The 16940-nt window shown below is 38.2% G+C and overlaps 1 long non-coding RNA gene across 1 annotated transcript in view; it reads left to right on the forward strand.

Annotated features, from left to right (window-relative positions):
* Positions 1–5098: 5098 nt before the first annotated feature.
* Positions 5099–16940, forward strand: part of LOC101671056 — a 45772-nt gene continuing 33930 nt past the window's right edge. Inside the window, exons 1-2 of the long non-coding RNA XR_198392.3 lie at positions 5099–5173; positions 6786–6982. This is a non-coding gene — a long non-coding RNA (uncharacterized LOC101671056). The remainder of the gene's footprint in view (positions 5174–6785; positions 6983–16940) is intronic.

Below are 16940 nucleotides of genomic sequence, written 5' to 3' on the forward strand. Positions count from 1 at the left end.
GGGGAAAACAACGGGTACGAGGTCCTGGGAAGAAAAAAGTACTTGTTGAAAGTCTTCTGTAATTTAGTGACCCCATTTATAGAATTTTTTTTGCACACACTCTGGCAAATAGTCCCTATAACTAAAGTGTGTTTTTTAAAATAATTTTTTCTTACTTTGCATGCAACAAGGTCACAAAATTTCAATCACGTTATCATACTACCATTCAAATATACATAGACATTTTAATTTCTAAATTTTACTTTAAATAATGTCTTTACCTTTAGGCCAAGACATTGATTAAGAGGGAAAAAAAGAGATAAAATGTCTCATTTATAATTTAATATTAATTAAATCCAATTATATATATATCCCCCAAAATGGTGAGTAGATATTGGTGTAAGAAATATGTGGCTTGGGGCACCTGGGTGGCTTAGTTGGTTAATCTGACTCTTGAGTTCAAGGTCATGAGTTCAAGCCCTGCATTGGGTTTCATGCTGGGCACGGAGTCAACTTAAAAAAAAAAAAAAATGTGTGGCTAACATTTCCTTGTAATGTGAATCCTCATGGATGTTCTGGCTCCAGCTGGTACCTAGCATGATGTCCCCTGTTAACAGGAGTTTATATGAAAATATCAAAATATGTCTGGGTTGTAAGCAAAGCCTGGGTGATTTAGAGCATTGTCTGCTATGCTTCATGTCTAATATTTTAGGGGGGTGTTGAATGGTTATAAGCAGAACACAAAATTGGCATTTTAGAAAGATCATTCTAGAACTATATGAAAACTTAATTGAACATGATTTAGAAGGTTTACAATAATCTAGTTGAGAAATAATAAAATCAACATAATAAATATAGCAGCAAAGAGATAGAATGAAATGGATTTGAAAATTATTAATGTGGCAGGATGAAGGTCTTGGCATCTAATGGATTGTATACTATTAGAAAGAAGAAGAAAAAAGATGAGACATTTCTGGCCTAAGGGGGGAAATACAGGAAGATGAGCAGGTTCTGGAGAAGATGATGATTATTCCCATCAAAGTTTAGAGTTAAACCTAAACTTTAATTTGGGTAGCCCGGGCAAGACAGAAGCTAGATGATGATGTAGTTCTCATTGCTTGACAATAGGATATACATTGTTTTTAATTTTTAATATGACCAGCACATGATTAAAACTAGCCTCAAAAAGAATTTGATAGGGGGGATAGGAAGAAAGGGAGGAGAGGAAGAGAGAGGGCAGACTGAAGGGGAGTCAGAAGAGGACAATGTGTTTCACAGGATCCTTGAATCCTCAATTTCCTACTCTCACTTATTATGCATACCACCAATCATTTCAAACTTATTCTATCAGAAGCCTAGGATGCGTTTTAGTCCTCTATATTTTAAGTGAGTCTTATATTCAACCCATTGGTATTAGAGGGGAATAAGTCTTACTCTGTACCCAAAGAAAGAACATAACAGCAATGTATCTTGAAGATATCACTCGATGTCCACCCCAAGCCTCTGTAAGTTTATCTTTAAGAGTTTGACTTTCACCAAGGGCCAATGTAAAAAACTACTGACTGTGTAATCCATATGGATTTTTAATTTTAAGTATGCTATTTAATGCATAATTTTGTGTTTTAATATACTTACAGACTTGGTGTCCTGCTTATATGCTGAGATTCATAATTTTGAGATTCAGTGTTGTCTGTATAAAAACCTCATGATACATTCACCTGAGATCAACACAACAGGAAAAAGCTGTTTCTTTTAATAAGCTAATATATTGTATATCCTATTGTCAAGCAATGAGAACTACATCATCATCTAGCTTCTGTCTTGCCCGGGCTACCCAAATTAAAGTTTAGGTTTAACTCTTATTGCTATTCTTTAATTATTATCACTATTACTAATCTTAGTCTGAAATTTGTTTTATTTTTGTCTTTCTTCTTCATGCCCCTGTTCTTCAAGTTTATGTAACTTAAATTTTGACTTTTATTCTATGTTACTGGTCTCATCCATCTGTATCATGTTCTATTAGTTAGCCAACTTATACCCTTTCAAAAACAAAACTGTTCTACTGGGGATACTAGAATTGTGTCTACTACTGAGGCCTTCCTCGAGTTCCCATGCTACATAAATATTTTGGTGGGATCCTTTTTGTCCCTCCTCAAAAGCAACATCAAATCTCCAGTTGCTGGGAAATGGTGCATTTTCCTATTATTGGAATCAATGACTCAAGGCATATGTCTTTAATGGAGGTTTTGGCAAGCATGATAATATTACAGTTATTATTAGATGGACAGAAGTAAACTGAACAGTTTGTTTTCCGTGCTGTAAATACAAATCTATGGTTTAAATCAAACACTGGAGTTTATAACGTGGTAGAAATATTTACATGGAAAAAAAGCACTAATCGAAGTGCAACATTAAGAAAAATTCTAGGAGCCAAAGTATTTCACAGATCACAAGAAAAGTAAGAACAAAGAAAACTCAAAGAAAGCATATAAGCCCATTGGGAAATGTGCTCCACCCTCAAAGAGTCTTCTGGTTGCAAGGAAAAGACGGCTCACTTTAGTTACCCCAAGTAATAAAGCAGTGCTGGGGATGGTGAGGTATACTATGTAAATACAAATACACAGTAATCTAGGAAAAGTCAAGTAACTAGAGTAGGATCCATAGTAGAGCCAGGCTACGAAATCTTCACCTACGGCCTAGACATGGAGTCTATAAATACAGCCAAACATATTATTGGTATTGCATCACAATGCATTACAAAATAATACTCTTTTCTGACTTTATGGATACCCTGCCCTGCTACGTTACGAATATCTCTGCTTGCCTTTTTCTATCCTATCACCAATTTTCTTAATTTTTTTTCTTTTCACCTTCTTCTTATGTTTCTCCTTAATCATTCTTGCTTTCTTCTAACTCCAGCCAGACCCTGACTTTTTACTTCAATCACATAGCTTAATTATCTCTATATGTTCTTGGATATGCCTCCCATTTCTCTCTGTATTTCCTAATTTGGCCCAAACAAAAAAAGTCTCTTTGGCTTATACATCTTTTTGCACCAGGCCAAATATAGGTCATGGGCCAGTCTCTGGATTTTGGTAGGGAAGACTATGAAGTCACATAGAACTCCTAGACCTGCTATATAAACTATGAGTAAAGAAGTTTCACTTAGGAAGGACCAAGGACATGGCACCAAGACTGATGTATTGAATATGCAACCCTATAACACATTCATGAGATGAGAAAATAACAGAGTTTTATCATCTTGTTCCTTCTAAAAAAAAAATTTTTTAATCATCTTTTAGGCAGATTTCCCTGGTATTCAACATGGATTTCCAGAAAGAACACATACAACCCAATCAAAATAATCAAAAAATCAAGGTACATGTCTCTAATGAGAACAAACTGCTGCCTTTAAAAAAAAAAAAAAAAGTGTCATATACATTCCAAAATTAAATGCAAGTGAATTTTTCTGATTACTGGGTATTGTTCTTTATCCGCATCACCCTCCTTTTGAATGCCATAATCTCTCGCTGTAACTGACGACCTTTATAGGCATTACTACTCAACTCCTAATGCATCCATTACAACTAATTCCAACTGCATATCTTACATCTTGAAGGTTTCCAGTACTGTTGGAACAAAACATTCTTGTTTCAAAATACTAAAAGGTCGAAAGCTGTATGTACTTCATAAATGTGGATTAACAGAATGTATACAACTAGACTTAAAGCTCATTCAAAGCCAGGACTGTCTCTCTTGTTCATTTCTCTTCCTCAGATACTAGTATGATGGCTGACATATAGTATGTGCTCAATATATTCTTCAAAATAAATAATCAACCAATCAATAAACCAATGAGCACTGCATCTATTTTCCCATAACTTCTACACAATGGAAAGAATGAAGATTAGAAACTAGTAAGGAGGGATGCCTGGCTGACTCAGCTGGTTAAGCGTCTACCTTCAGCTCAGGTCATGATCCCGGGGTCCTGGAATCAAGTCCCACATTGGGCTCCCTGATCAGTGGGGAGTCTGCTTCTCCCTTGACCTGCTGCCCCATGCTTGTGTGCTCTCTCTCTTGCTCTATCTCTGATAAACAAATAAATACATAAATCTTTTTTTAAAAAATTTTATAAACATATAATGTATTATTAGTCCCAGGGGTACAGGTATGTGAATTGCCAGTTTTACACACTTCACAGCCCTCACCATAGCACATACCTTCCCCAATGTCCATAACCCAACCTAAATACATAAATCTTTTAAAAAGAAAGAAAGAAAGGAACGAACAAACCAACGAATGAAACGCAACTAGTAAGGACTGTTTTTGAATAGTAGTAAAAAGTGTTTCCAGATTCCATGGAATCCCTGCATAGACAAACTAGAAAAGAAATGGGTTTAGATGCAGGTCTTCTAATGAAAAATAAGTTCCTAGATAAAAGCAAAACAAAATACTGCAGAGACTCTAATAGGAAAGTGTTTATTTGTTCTTAACCTAGGTAGATTTCATATATATATATATATGAATATATATATATATATATATATATATATATATTTCTAAATGTAGCTTCTTCTAGCCAGAGCTTGATGTTTACTGTTTTGTGTTCTCAAATAAAGAGTATCTGGTGATAGGATTTCTTGCATTTTTCTTAGGAGGGAAGATTCTGAAAAATAGCCTTGAAACCCCTCATATCCTAGCACTGGACCAATCCTCCAACAGGAGTTACCTTCCCATTGTCTACCTTGGAGCTGAGTTTGTGAGAAATAGTCCTTGCTCCAATTACCCCTCTCATCTCACTTGGCAACACAGTAATCAGATTTCTAAGCTCATTTTCACTCTCTTAAATAGGAAGAACGAAAGACAGAAAATCTACAGAATGTTATGTGTGACTCATTTTCAACTCTGTGTGAATAATTTGGCACAAAGGCATAATTTTGCTATTAACGAGAAATATTTATGTGTGTTTTCTCCTCATTCAGTTGAGCACCCAAATGAGAGACCGATTGCTCTGAACAATGCTACTGTCTTCCTCCAGTGCTTGTTATGTTATGTGAAATCACAGAAAGGCTCTGATTCACCAACTGAATCACACGCATAATGACCAAAGTTCTAGAAGCTTGTGCCCTGAAGCCCAAGAGCTGGATTCTTTCTGCTTCTGCTGTATGTGACAACTCTGATGCCAGCTCCAATGGTAAGGTTTGCAGGAACTCTGGTCTCTTTATTTAAATTAAAATAAACTTTGCCATTTTGCTCTTTGACAAATAACAATCCTTTAGCTAAATAAAGTTTTCTTTCTCTTTTAGCTACAAGCCATGATTTCTTATAAGGGGTAAGATCAAAGGGTATTAGGACAGTCCCTCTCATGTGTATTAATGGTATCTTCCCTGGCTTGAAGAACAGGGTGCATTGTTTCCACCCAGTTTTATGTATCATTTTTAAATAGTGCTGCCCTGAGCCACTAAAGGCCAGTGTAGGAAGACTAGAGAGGAGTGCACAAAGCCACAGTACCCTCAGCCCTCCTACCAGACATCTGACCCACCTCTCGTCCTTCAACCAGGGAAGCTGGGCTTTATTTGTTTTATATGGAGAGTTTCTACATGATGTTTCATTTGAAAAAATTAATCCAAAGGCTTAGAAAAGATGAAAAACCAGTGTTGTGGGGGAATGAGCACTGAACTAGAAATTAGAGTATCTTCACCATAATCCTGCTTCTGGTCCTAATTAGCCTAGACTTTGAGAACTCACTTTACCTTATTAGAGCCTGACTCCTCTGCATGGAATTGAGGCAACAGATGGTAGAATATAAGCCAGGCCCTATGAAGGTGAGAAAGTTCCTCAAAGGTCAGGATTGACCTCAAAAAGGAAAGGTGAGGACTCCCATTTCCCAGCTTCACCTCAAACAGTGCAACTCTGATATATATATACATGCATATATATGAGATAGAGTTTCTATATACGATTTGAGCTTTCAAAATTTGAAAAGCAAAAATAATAATAATAAATAAATAAATAAAAATTTGAAAAGCATTCAATTCTCTATCAATACACTCTTCATTCTGACATTCTGTTGTTCTGTAATCCCTATTTCTGATGTTCCATTGATTAAGAAGCAAAACACTTTACAATGACTTTTTATTCATATATTGTGCTATTTGTTGATGTTAATAACATATAATGCAATAATACATAACACATGTATATTTATAACACCATTCTTTTTCTAGGTACTCAGAAACCTGCACATAAATGTAAATTCACATTCAAATTCATAGATAGATAGATAGATAGATAGATAGATATAGACATTTTTGTCTGGTCAGTATGAACATTTTCTACATTTTGTTCCATAGAATACTCTTGTGGGCTATAGTAGTAAACATGGCATGAAAAAAATGTCATGTTGAAATGAGTTTGGGAGACTATTCATACTTAATCTCGTATAAGTAACACACAATGCACACATACATTTCAGGCTCCAAAAGGAACTTCAGGGAAAATATCTGTTTGATCTGGATTAATACAGAATTTATCCAACTTGTTTCAGTGGACACTCTTTTTAATCAATATACTTATTGAATTTACTAGAACCATGGTTCCGAAGCAAACTCAGAAACAATAATATAGTGATTTTCCAATGTTATGGACTGATTGTGTTCCTCCAAAAGTCATATGCGGACATCCTAACCTCTTTGGGACGAAATTAGGTTTGGATGAGTTCATGAAGGTGGTGCTTTCATTATGGGATTAGTGGCCTTATAAGAAGAGGAAGAGACACTAGAGCTCTTTTTGTCCCTCCACACTAGCACCAAGACAAGACCATGTGAGCTCACAGAGAAATGGTGGCCATCTGCTAACCTAAAAGAGGACTCTCACCAAGAACTGAATCTGCTGGCACCCTGACCTTGGTATTTCCATCTCTTGGAATTGTGAAAAATACATGTCTGTTGTTGAAGGCCCCTAGTGTTTTGCTACAGCGGCCCGAGAAGACTAAGATATCCAGGTAAGAAAATTAGGGTTTGACTGGTTGCACAACTTACTGACACAACTAGCATTCTAAATTTTTACCTAAAAATCTATTTGAAAACTCCAGTCAAGATGGTGAATTAACTTCATACCTTGGCATATCCCTTTTCCTCCAAAAGAATAACTGAAGAATGTAAAATGAGGAAATCCAAAATATATAACCAGGCTTCAAAACAAAATAAACATTGTTATGGACTAGAATTGGAACAGAAACCCAAAGCAGCAAATATGGTTAAAGCCCAGAGTCTCCAGGATTTATAGTCTAGAAATAAGCATGAGCAGTTGAAATGATAATGATGGAGGTCTTAAAATCCACAGCAGACAAGGGACAGGATCCAGACTCACTGTTTATAGCCAGGTGCTGGCAAAGTACTTCCTCCTGTCCATTCTCCCCTCCTCGTTGATCATAGAAAGAGGTTGATAAAACTGCTTTCTTACAGTAGTGCCTGGATGGCTCAGTGGGTAAAAGCCTCTGCCTTCAGCTCAGGTGGTGATCTTAGGGTCCTGGGATTGAGCCCCGAATCGGGCTCTCTGCTCAGCTGGGAGCCTGCTTATCCCCCTCTCTCTGCCTGCCTCTCTGCCTACTTGTGATCTCTGTCTGTCAAATAAATAAATAAAATCTTTTAAAAAGAAAACTGCTTTCATACAGAGCCCAAGGCTTTATAAACTGTGGACTCGGCAAATCTGGTTGACAAGGCATGACCCCATGCTCAGGACCTGGCTTTTAGACTGGATCTGCACTCACTATACCAAATCTCACAACAAAGAAGGAGCCCCAATCCATTAAAACCTGATTCTAGACTGGAGGCCCCAAGACCAGGACGGAGACAACAGAGAAAATGTCCAAGGGAACTTGGTGTATTGTAGATGGTTATGGTTATTATGCTGATGATGTGACTGACCCTCCTGGAACAAAGAGACTAGCAGAGCAGACTAAGTAGGGAGTTATTGGTAGTGGAATGGCTGGTTAAATCACAGTGCTCAGCCTTTATTAAGTGTTTCCTGTATGTCAGGGATAGTTTATTGATTTGATCAACAAGTCAATACTGAGTGCCTACAATGTGTCAGATACTGTTCCTGGCACTGGAGATATGGCACTAAAATAAAAGAGATAAACCCCCCAGTTCTCAAGGAGTTTACAGCCTAGTGGGGGAAGACACAAGTAAATGTATAATGCATTTTGAATGTGAGCTAGTGCTGAGTACGGAGGGGAGGAATGCAGCAGGGAAGGAGGACAGGCAGGGCAGGAGTGGGAAGGCAAGTTTAAACAGAGTGGCCAGGGAAGATCCTCCAGAGGAAGATGATGTGTGAGCAAAGAACTGGAGAATGTGATTTAACCACTGTTGAATGACCAGTAACTCCCTACTCAGTCTTCTCTACTAGACTCTATTCCAGGAGGGTCAGTCACATCATCAGCATAATAACCATAACCATCTATGATGCACAAGTACCCTTGGACACTTTTTATTTCTTATATTACTTTAACATCAGTTCAAAAACGGGGACATTACTCTCCTCTATAATCCCCTTCTTTCCTCCATGATGCCTAACGCTTTCAGTATAATCATCTCTCATAGTAAACACTGTCGTCCATTCCTCTTTGCTAAGCTTGATTTATCTGGATTCTCTCTCTTCTAAAAATGACTCTATGCATCCCCAGCTCCAAACGGAAATGTTAATTAATCTAAGACTATGAGAAGGCTAAGGTGACATCACCAAAAATGGCAGAGTAGGGAACATCAGAGTTCTGCCTCTTCACAAAAGCAATTAATAAACTACAAAAACTATCAGAATCTAATCCGGTCATGCAATCCATTTGCCTTCTCAGTGATTGGCTTAGGAAGACATTTAATACAATCCCAGCCAATAAGACAGGAAGATAGTCAGCTGGGGCACTTTTTGAAATAGTGTCTTCATTATTATGGAGAAAGGAGAAATAGACTCTTATTCCTCCATACATGCTCATATTTAAATGAGATGTTTGAAATATTACCATCATCTCTGAATCAACCAGAAGATAACACTAACAAAAGAAAAAGAATACAATTAATAGAATCTCAAAGAAATAAAATTAGAGGCCTTGTATAACAAGCCTAATGCCCACCTTACCCATGGAAGTTGCATGAAACTTTTTTAAAAGTTCTATACAATATAAGCAAGGCTGAATTAGTTTCCCACTACTTTAACTGCTGAGCTCCTGCTCAGCAAGGAGCTGAGCAGTTTAAAGGAGGAACAGGAGAACTCATGTCCAATTTCAGGTCTTTGAGGTCAAAAATCACGCTCTAGTTTGGTCATAGAGGGCTACCTATAAAGGAGTAATATTAGGGCACAAAGAAGTAACCAAGTGACCAAGCTTACCATGTTAATTGACAGGCAAGTTAAGATATAAACCAAATTCCTCAACTTCTATTATTGGACATTATCCACACCCAGATTAAACCTAGCAATATTCATACTTCCAGGTGCATTGTATAGTCAGTCTAAGAGGGGAAAAGGGCTAAGACTAGATGTATTTCAATTATACCTAGGAGCTGCATACTTGAAATTTCATCCACCAGCAATTATCCTTTGTACTCAGAGAAGAAGCTATCATTTGAAAATATAGTTCCATAGAGCCATTGACCTCTTTGTTGGATCTCTGTCAGGTTAACAATCAAGGTACAATACCCATTCACTTTGTCAAGAACAATATTTTAAAAACCCAAGCCTGCTTCACATCTTTCATCTTATTTGGTAGGTGATTTCCTTTGACCTCATTACAGAAAAATAACTGTCCACCGGCATGCAAGCATGGTTTTCATAAACTGCTTCTTTTCTGACCTCCGAAGTCATTCTTGAGAGGATATTTATGTTTGTCTCAGAGTTGTCCAGGATTATAAGTCTCTTTTAAGTGAAAAAAATATATATTATTTCCAATTATTGGAGGTAGAGAATTCCTTAGTTTCGAAGTAGTGTAATATTGTAGCTAAGAACACACATTCAGATACTAGATTAACTGAAGTGAAATCCTAGCCTTACCATTTCCAAGCTGGGTGACCTTTGACAATTACTTAACTTCTTTGCACCTTAGTTTACTTATCTTCAAAACTTAAATCCTTTCTAATAGTATGTACTTATGGTGTACAGACTAGATTATACCAAATTTTTCTATTATATATAATAAGTACTACCTATACATTGTGTGGGTTAAATGAGTTAATATATGCAAGGTTTCTAGAATCCAATCTAGCACATCATAGTCACTATAGAAGTATTATCAATTGCTATTATTAATTCTTTAATGATAGATACAACCACCAAAGCAAACTGAGCATTTGCTATATATTTCCAGTACAGAGTTGAACATCTCAAGTGTGATCATACACATAGTAGAAACAGTTCTTGTCCTCATATGTTTCAGTCGGGAATACAAACAACAAACAGGCAATTCCAACCCAAAGTTGTAACTGCTGGGACAGAGGCAGCACAGGGTGCCATGCTAACTGTGGGCAAGATAAAGGGAGAGAGCAAACGAGCAATACCTAGTTTGAAAAACAAAAAAAAAACTTTCTGGAAGAGAGAAGCACCTCAGTTGGGATAAGAAGTAAGGGTAGAAGTCAGTTTAGCTAAGCAAACAACTGGGCATAAAAGTGCTACAAGCATAGAAATAGGTCTTACTGCTCCTCTAGCCTTGTAATAATGAAAAACAGCTTCCATCCTGGCCCCACCCTCATCAGTGAACACAGTGAAAGTGTCTTACATGTCTTTCATTGACCAGGTGGAGGTGGGAGATGTGGTCTGTTCCTTTCCCTCTGTCATGTGAACACATACCCTAATAAGTCTCCTTCAACTACTCTAAGTTCATGGTGGCTGATTCCAACTATAGTGAGTTTGGGATAGGGGTGAAGCCAAAAACAATTTTTCACCTTTGGTCTATCTTATTCCTCCCAAAGCACCATATGCAAGCATGGAGAGCCACTTCTCAGCTCTCTAGGGATCCCCACATGGATGTCATCTAGGTTAGTGGAGAATCGTCTATACAGCCCCTGCTTTCATCCTGCTGTTCTCTTCCACCAATACCCCACTTCTTCCAGTGTCTTCTCCCAGTCCCAAATCCCCCTAGCCCCCTTCTTCAAACAGAGCTGTGGTCATTTACCAAGTGGTAAGCATGCTCCAAGTTTTCCCATTTCTTAGAAATTTTCCTAGCTTCCTGTGCTAGTTATGTGTCTTCTCCTACAACTATTCTTTCCCTCATTATGGTGTGGGATAGAGGGAGGGGGAGTTTCTCATCCTAAGAATAGATAAGCGCAGACATGATTTTACTGTCATTGTGTGCGAAGTTTTCTAATATTCTTTTATTTGGTTGCCTGAAAACCAAAACAAATAATAACAGCAGCAACGATTATAATATTAACCAAAGACATCTTACACTGAGAAAGTTAATTTCCTCCTGATAGCTGTCTTCAGTTCTGTGCATCCTTCTTATTCCACTCCCAACTCTAAAATCATACATTTTAAGTCTTACTTTGTAAAGAGAATATCTTAACTTTGTAAAGAGAATAATGTGACTTACTTTCTAAGTCACATTACAGTGTTATCCTGTATTAATTTAATCTTAAGAGTGTTTTCCTAGTTCTGGATATTCAACACACTCCCTAGCCTCCATTCCCAAAGTTCAACAAAAATGAGATAGGAAAGTTTTGGTAAATAAAAAAGTATTTATACAAAACTCTAATATTAGTAATTTTTAATAGTAGAATTACAGGCAATTTAGCTTTTATTAACTTTTTATTTCTTTATTATTTTTCTTCATTTTCACTATTTTCTTTGTTTTTAACTTGACACCATCATTATAGAATTTTGATAATATAAGGAGAAGCACTCTTCTTTTAAATGAGTCATCATTGACTTCATATGACACTAAGAAAAAAAATATAAGAACTTCTAATTGGGGGCGCCTGGGTGGCTCAGTGGGTTAAGCCGCTGCCTTCGGCTCAGGTCATGATCTCAGGGTCCTGGGATCTAGCCCCATATATCAGGTTCCCTGTTGAGGGTGGTCTCTTTCTTCCTTTCCTTTTGTCCCTACCCCCTGTTCCTGCTAACTCTCTCTCTCTTTTCTCTCACTCAGGCACTCTTTCTCTCTTAAATAATTAAAAAAAAGAAAGAAAGAAAGGGAAAAAGGAACCTCAGTAAACCAGAGACCATGAGGAATCTCTGGAGAGGGATAAGCAAAATAGGCCATTAAGTTTAAAGAGTAAAGCTAATGAGAAAAATAATAACTATCACAGAGAAATGATGTTGACACTGTAATTAAAGCCTTTCAATAAAATAAACAACAGAAAAGACACAGCAGAAGTTGAAATGGTGAGCTAAAAGGCTGAGCTGATGAACTTACAGAACATATCATAAAGGGATTAAGAATTAAAAAGTATGGGGGAGGAGTCAAGATGGCGGAGAAGTAGCAGGCTGAGACTACTTCAGCTACCCGGAGATCAGCTAGATAGCTTATCTAAAAATTGCAAACACCTGAAAATCCATCGGCAGATCGAAGAGAAGAAGAACAGCAATTCTGGAAACAGAAAAACAACCACTTTCTGAAAGGTAGGACCGGTGGAGAAGTGAATCCAAAGCGACGGGAAGATAGACCCCGGGGGGAGGGGCCGGCTCCCGGCAAGCGGCGGAGCAACCGTGCACAAAATCAGGACTTTAAAAAGTCTGTTCCGCTGAGGGACATCGCTCCAGAGGCTAAACCGGGACGAAGCCCACGCGGGGTCAGCGTGGCCTCAGGTCCCGCAGGGTCACAGAAGGATCAGGGGTTTCTGAGTGTCGGAGAGCTTGCGGGTATTGGAACGGGAAAGCCGGCTACAGAGACAGAGCCGACAGTAAGCTCGCAGCTTGGGGTGACCTTGAACCGGTCGCAGGCTCAGTGAGCTCGGAGCGCGGCCGGAGGTCAGGCAGACGGGAGTAACTGGGCACTGTTCTCTGAGGGCGCACTGAGGAGTGGGGCCCTCGGCTCTCGGCTCCTCCGGGCCAGAGACCAGGAGGCCGCCATTTGTATTCCCGTCCTCCGGAACTCTACGGAAAGCGCTCAGGGAACAAAAGCTCCTGAAAGCAAACCCCAGCGGATTACTCACCCAGGCCCCGGGTAAGGGCGGTGTAATTACACCTGGGGCAAAGACACTTGAGAATCACTACACCAGGCCGCTCCCCCAGAAGATCAACAAGTAATCCAGCCGAGACCAAGTTCACCAACCAAGGAGTGCGGTTTCAATACCAAGGAGAGCAGCAGAATTCCAGAGGAGGAGAAAGCCAAGCATGGAACTCATGGCTTTTTCCCTGTGATTTTTTTAAATCTTGCAGTTAATTTAATTTTTTTCTGTTTCATTTTTTGTTTTTTTTTTCTCGCCTTCGGGTAAAATTTTTTTTTAACTGTTACCTTTTTCTTTTTTAACGATTTTTTACTAGTTTATCTAATATATACATTTTTTCGTTTTTACATTTATCTTAGGTGTTTTCTTTTTTTTAAATTTTTTTCTTTTCTTTTTTTTTCCTTTTTCTTTTTTTTTTTCTTATTCCTTTTTGAACTTCTTTTTATCCCCTTTCTACCCCCTCACGATTTTGGATCTCCTCTAATTTGGTTAAAGCATATTTTCCTGGGGTTGTTGCCACCCTTTTAGTATTTTAATTGCCCTTTCATATACTCTTATCTGGACAAAATGACAAGACGGAAAAATTCAACACAAAAAAAAGAACAAGAGGCAGTACCAAAGGCTAAGGACCTAATCAATACAGACATTGGCAATATGTCAGATCTAGAGTTCGGAATGACAATTCTCAAGGTTCTAGCCGGGCTCGAAAAAGGCATGGAAGATATTAGAGAAACCCTCTCAAGAGATATAAAAGCCCTTTCCGGAGAAATAAAAGAACTAAAATCTAACCAAGTTGAAATCAAAAATGCGATTAATGAGGTGCAATCAAAAATGGAGGCTCTCACTGCTAGGATAAATGAGGCAGAAGAAAGAATTACTGACATAGAAGACCAAATGACAGAGAATAAAGAAACTGAGCAAAAGAGGGACAAACAACTACTGGACCACGAGGGGAGAATTCGAGAGATAAGTGACACCATAAGACGAAACAACATTAGAATAATTGGGATTCCAGAAGAAGAAGAAAGAGAGAGGGGAGCAGAAGGTATACTGGAGAGAATTATTGGGGAGAATTTCCCCAATATGGCAAAGGGAACGAGCATCAAAATTCAGGAGGTTCAGAGAATGCCCCTCAAAATCACTAAGAATAGGCCCACACCCCGTCACCTAATAGTAAAATTTACAAGTCTCAGTGACAAAGAGAAAATCCTGAAAGCAGCCCGGGAAAAGAAGTCTGTAACATACAATGGTAAAAATATTAGATTGGCAGCTGACTTATCCACAGAGACCTGGCAGGCCAGAAAGAGCTGGCATGATATTTTCAGAGCACTAAACGAGAAAAACATGCAGCCAAGAATACTATACCCAGCTAGGCTATCATTGAAAATAGAAGGAGAGATTAAAAGCTTCCAGGACAAACAAAAACTGAAAGAATTTGCAAATACCAAACCAGCTCTACAGGAAATATTGAAAGGAGTCCTCTAAGCAAAGAGAGAGCCTATAAGTGGTAGATCAGAAAGGAACAGAAAACATATACAGTAACAGTCACCTTACAGGCAATACAATGGCACTAAATTCATATCTCTCAATAGTTACCCTGAAAGTTAATGGGCTAAATGCCCCTGTCAAAAGACACAGGGTATCAGAATGGATAAAAAAACAAAACCCATCTATATGTTGCCTCCAAGAAACTCATTTTAAGCCCGAAGACACCTCCAGATTTAAAGTGAGGGGGTGGAAAAGAATTTACCATGCTAATGGACATCAGAAGAAAGCAGGAGTGGCAATCCGTATATCAGATCAACTAGATTTTAAGCCAAAGACTATAATAAGAGATGAGGAAGGACACTATATCATACTCAAAGGGTCTGTCCAACAAGAAGATTTAACAATTTTAAATATCTATGCCCCCAACGTGGGAGCAGCCAACTATATAAACCAATTAATAACAAAATCAAAGAAACACATCAACAATAATACAATAATAGTAGGGGACTTTAACACTCCCCTCACTGAAATGGACAGATCATCCAAGCAAAAGATCAGCAAGGAAATAAAGGCCTTAAACGACACACTGGACCAGATGGACATCACAGATATATTCAGAACTTTTCATCCCAAAGCAACAGAATACACATTCTTCTCTAGTGCACATGGAACATTCTCCAGAATAGATCACATCCTCGATCCTAAAGCAGGACTCAACCGGTATCAAAAGATTGGGATCATTCCCTGCATATTTTCAGACCACAATGCTCTAAAGCTAGAACTCAACCACAAAAGGAAGTTTGGAAAGAACCCAAATACATGGAGACTAAACAGCATCCTTCTAAAGAATGAATGGGTCAACCGGGAAATAAAAGAAGAATTGAAAAAAATCATGGAAACAAATGATAATGAAAATACAATGGTTCAAAATCTGTGGGACACAACAAAGGCAGTCCTGAGAGGAAAATATATAGCGGTACAAGCCTTTCTCAAGAAACAACAAAGGTCTCAGGTACACAACCTAACCCTACACCTAAAGGAGCTGGAGAAAGAACAAGAAAGAAACCCTAAGCCCAGCAGGAGAAGAGAAATCATAAAGATCAGAGCAGAAATCAATGAAATAGAAACAAAAAAAACAATAGAACAAATCAACGAAAGTAGGAGCTGGTTCTTTGAAAGAATTAATAAAATTGATAAACCCCTGGCCCGACTTACCAAAAAGAAAAGAGAAAGGACTCAAATAAATAAAATCATGAATGAAAGAGGGGAGATCACAACTGACACCAAAGAAATACAAACTATTATAAGAACATACTATGAGCAACTCTACGCCAACAAATTTGACAATCTGGAAGAAATGGATGCATTCCTAGAAACATATAAACTACCACAACTGAACCAGGAAGAAATAGAAAGCCTGAACAGACCCATAACCAGTAAGGAGATTGAAACAGTCATTAAAAATCTCCAAACAAACAAAAGCCCAGGGCCAGACGGCTTCCCGGGGGGAATTCTACCACACATTTAAAGAAGAACTAATTCCTATTCTCCTGAAACTGTTCCAAAAAATAGAAATGGAAGGAAAACTTCCAAACTCATTTTATGAGGTCAGCATCACCTTGATCCCAAAACCAGACAAGGATCCCATCAAAAAAGAGAGCTATAGACCAATATCCTTGATGAACACAGATGTGAAAATACTCAACAAAATACTAGCCAATAGGATTCAACAGTACATTAAAAAGATTGTTCACCATGACCAAGTGGGATTTATTCCAGGGCTGCAAGGTAGTTCAACATCCGCAAATCAGTCAATGTGATACAACACATCAATAAAAGAAAGAACAAGAACCATATGATACTCTCAATAGATGCTGAAAAAGCATTTGACAAAGTACAGCATCCCTTCCTGATCAAAACTCTTCAAAGTGTAGGGATAGAGGGCACATACCTCAATATCATCAAAGCCATCTATGAAAAACCCACTGCAAATATCATTCTCAATGGAGAAAAACTGAAAGCTTTTCCGCTAAGGTCAGGAACACGGCAGGGATGTCCATTATCACCACTGCTATTCAACATAGTACTAGAGGTCCTAGCCTCAGCAATCAGACAACAAAAGGAAATTAAAGGCATCCAAATCGGCAAAGAAGAAGTCAAATTATCGCTCTTCGCAGATGATATGATACTATATGTGGAAAACCCAAAAGACTCCACTCCAAAACTGCTAGAACTTGTACAGGAATTCAGTAATGTGTCAGGATATAAAATCAATGCACAGAAATCAGTTGCATTTCTCTACACTAACAGCAAGACAGA

The sequence above is a fragment of the Mustela putorius genome, unplaced genomic scaffold, assembly GCF_011764305.1.
Source record: "Mustela putorius furo isolate JIRA1106 unplaced genomic scaffold, ASM1176430v1.1 tig00000407_pilon_pilon_pilon, whole genome shotgun sequence".
Classification (NCBI taxonomy): Eukaryota; Metazoa; Chordata; class Mammalia; order Carnivora; family Mustelidae; genus Mustela; species Mustela putorius.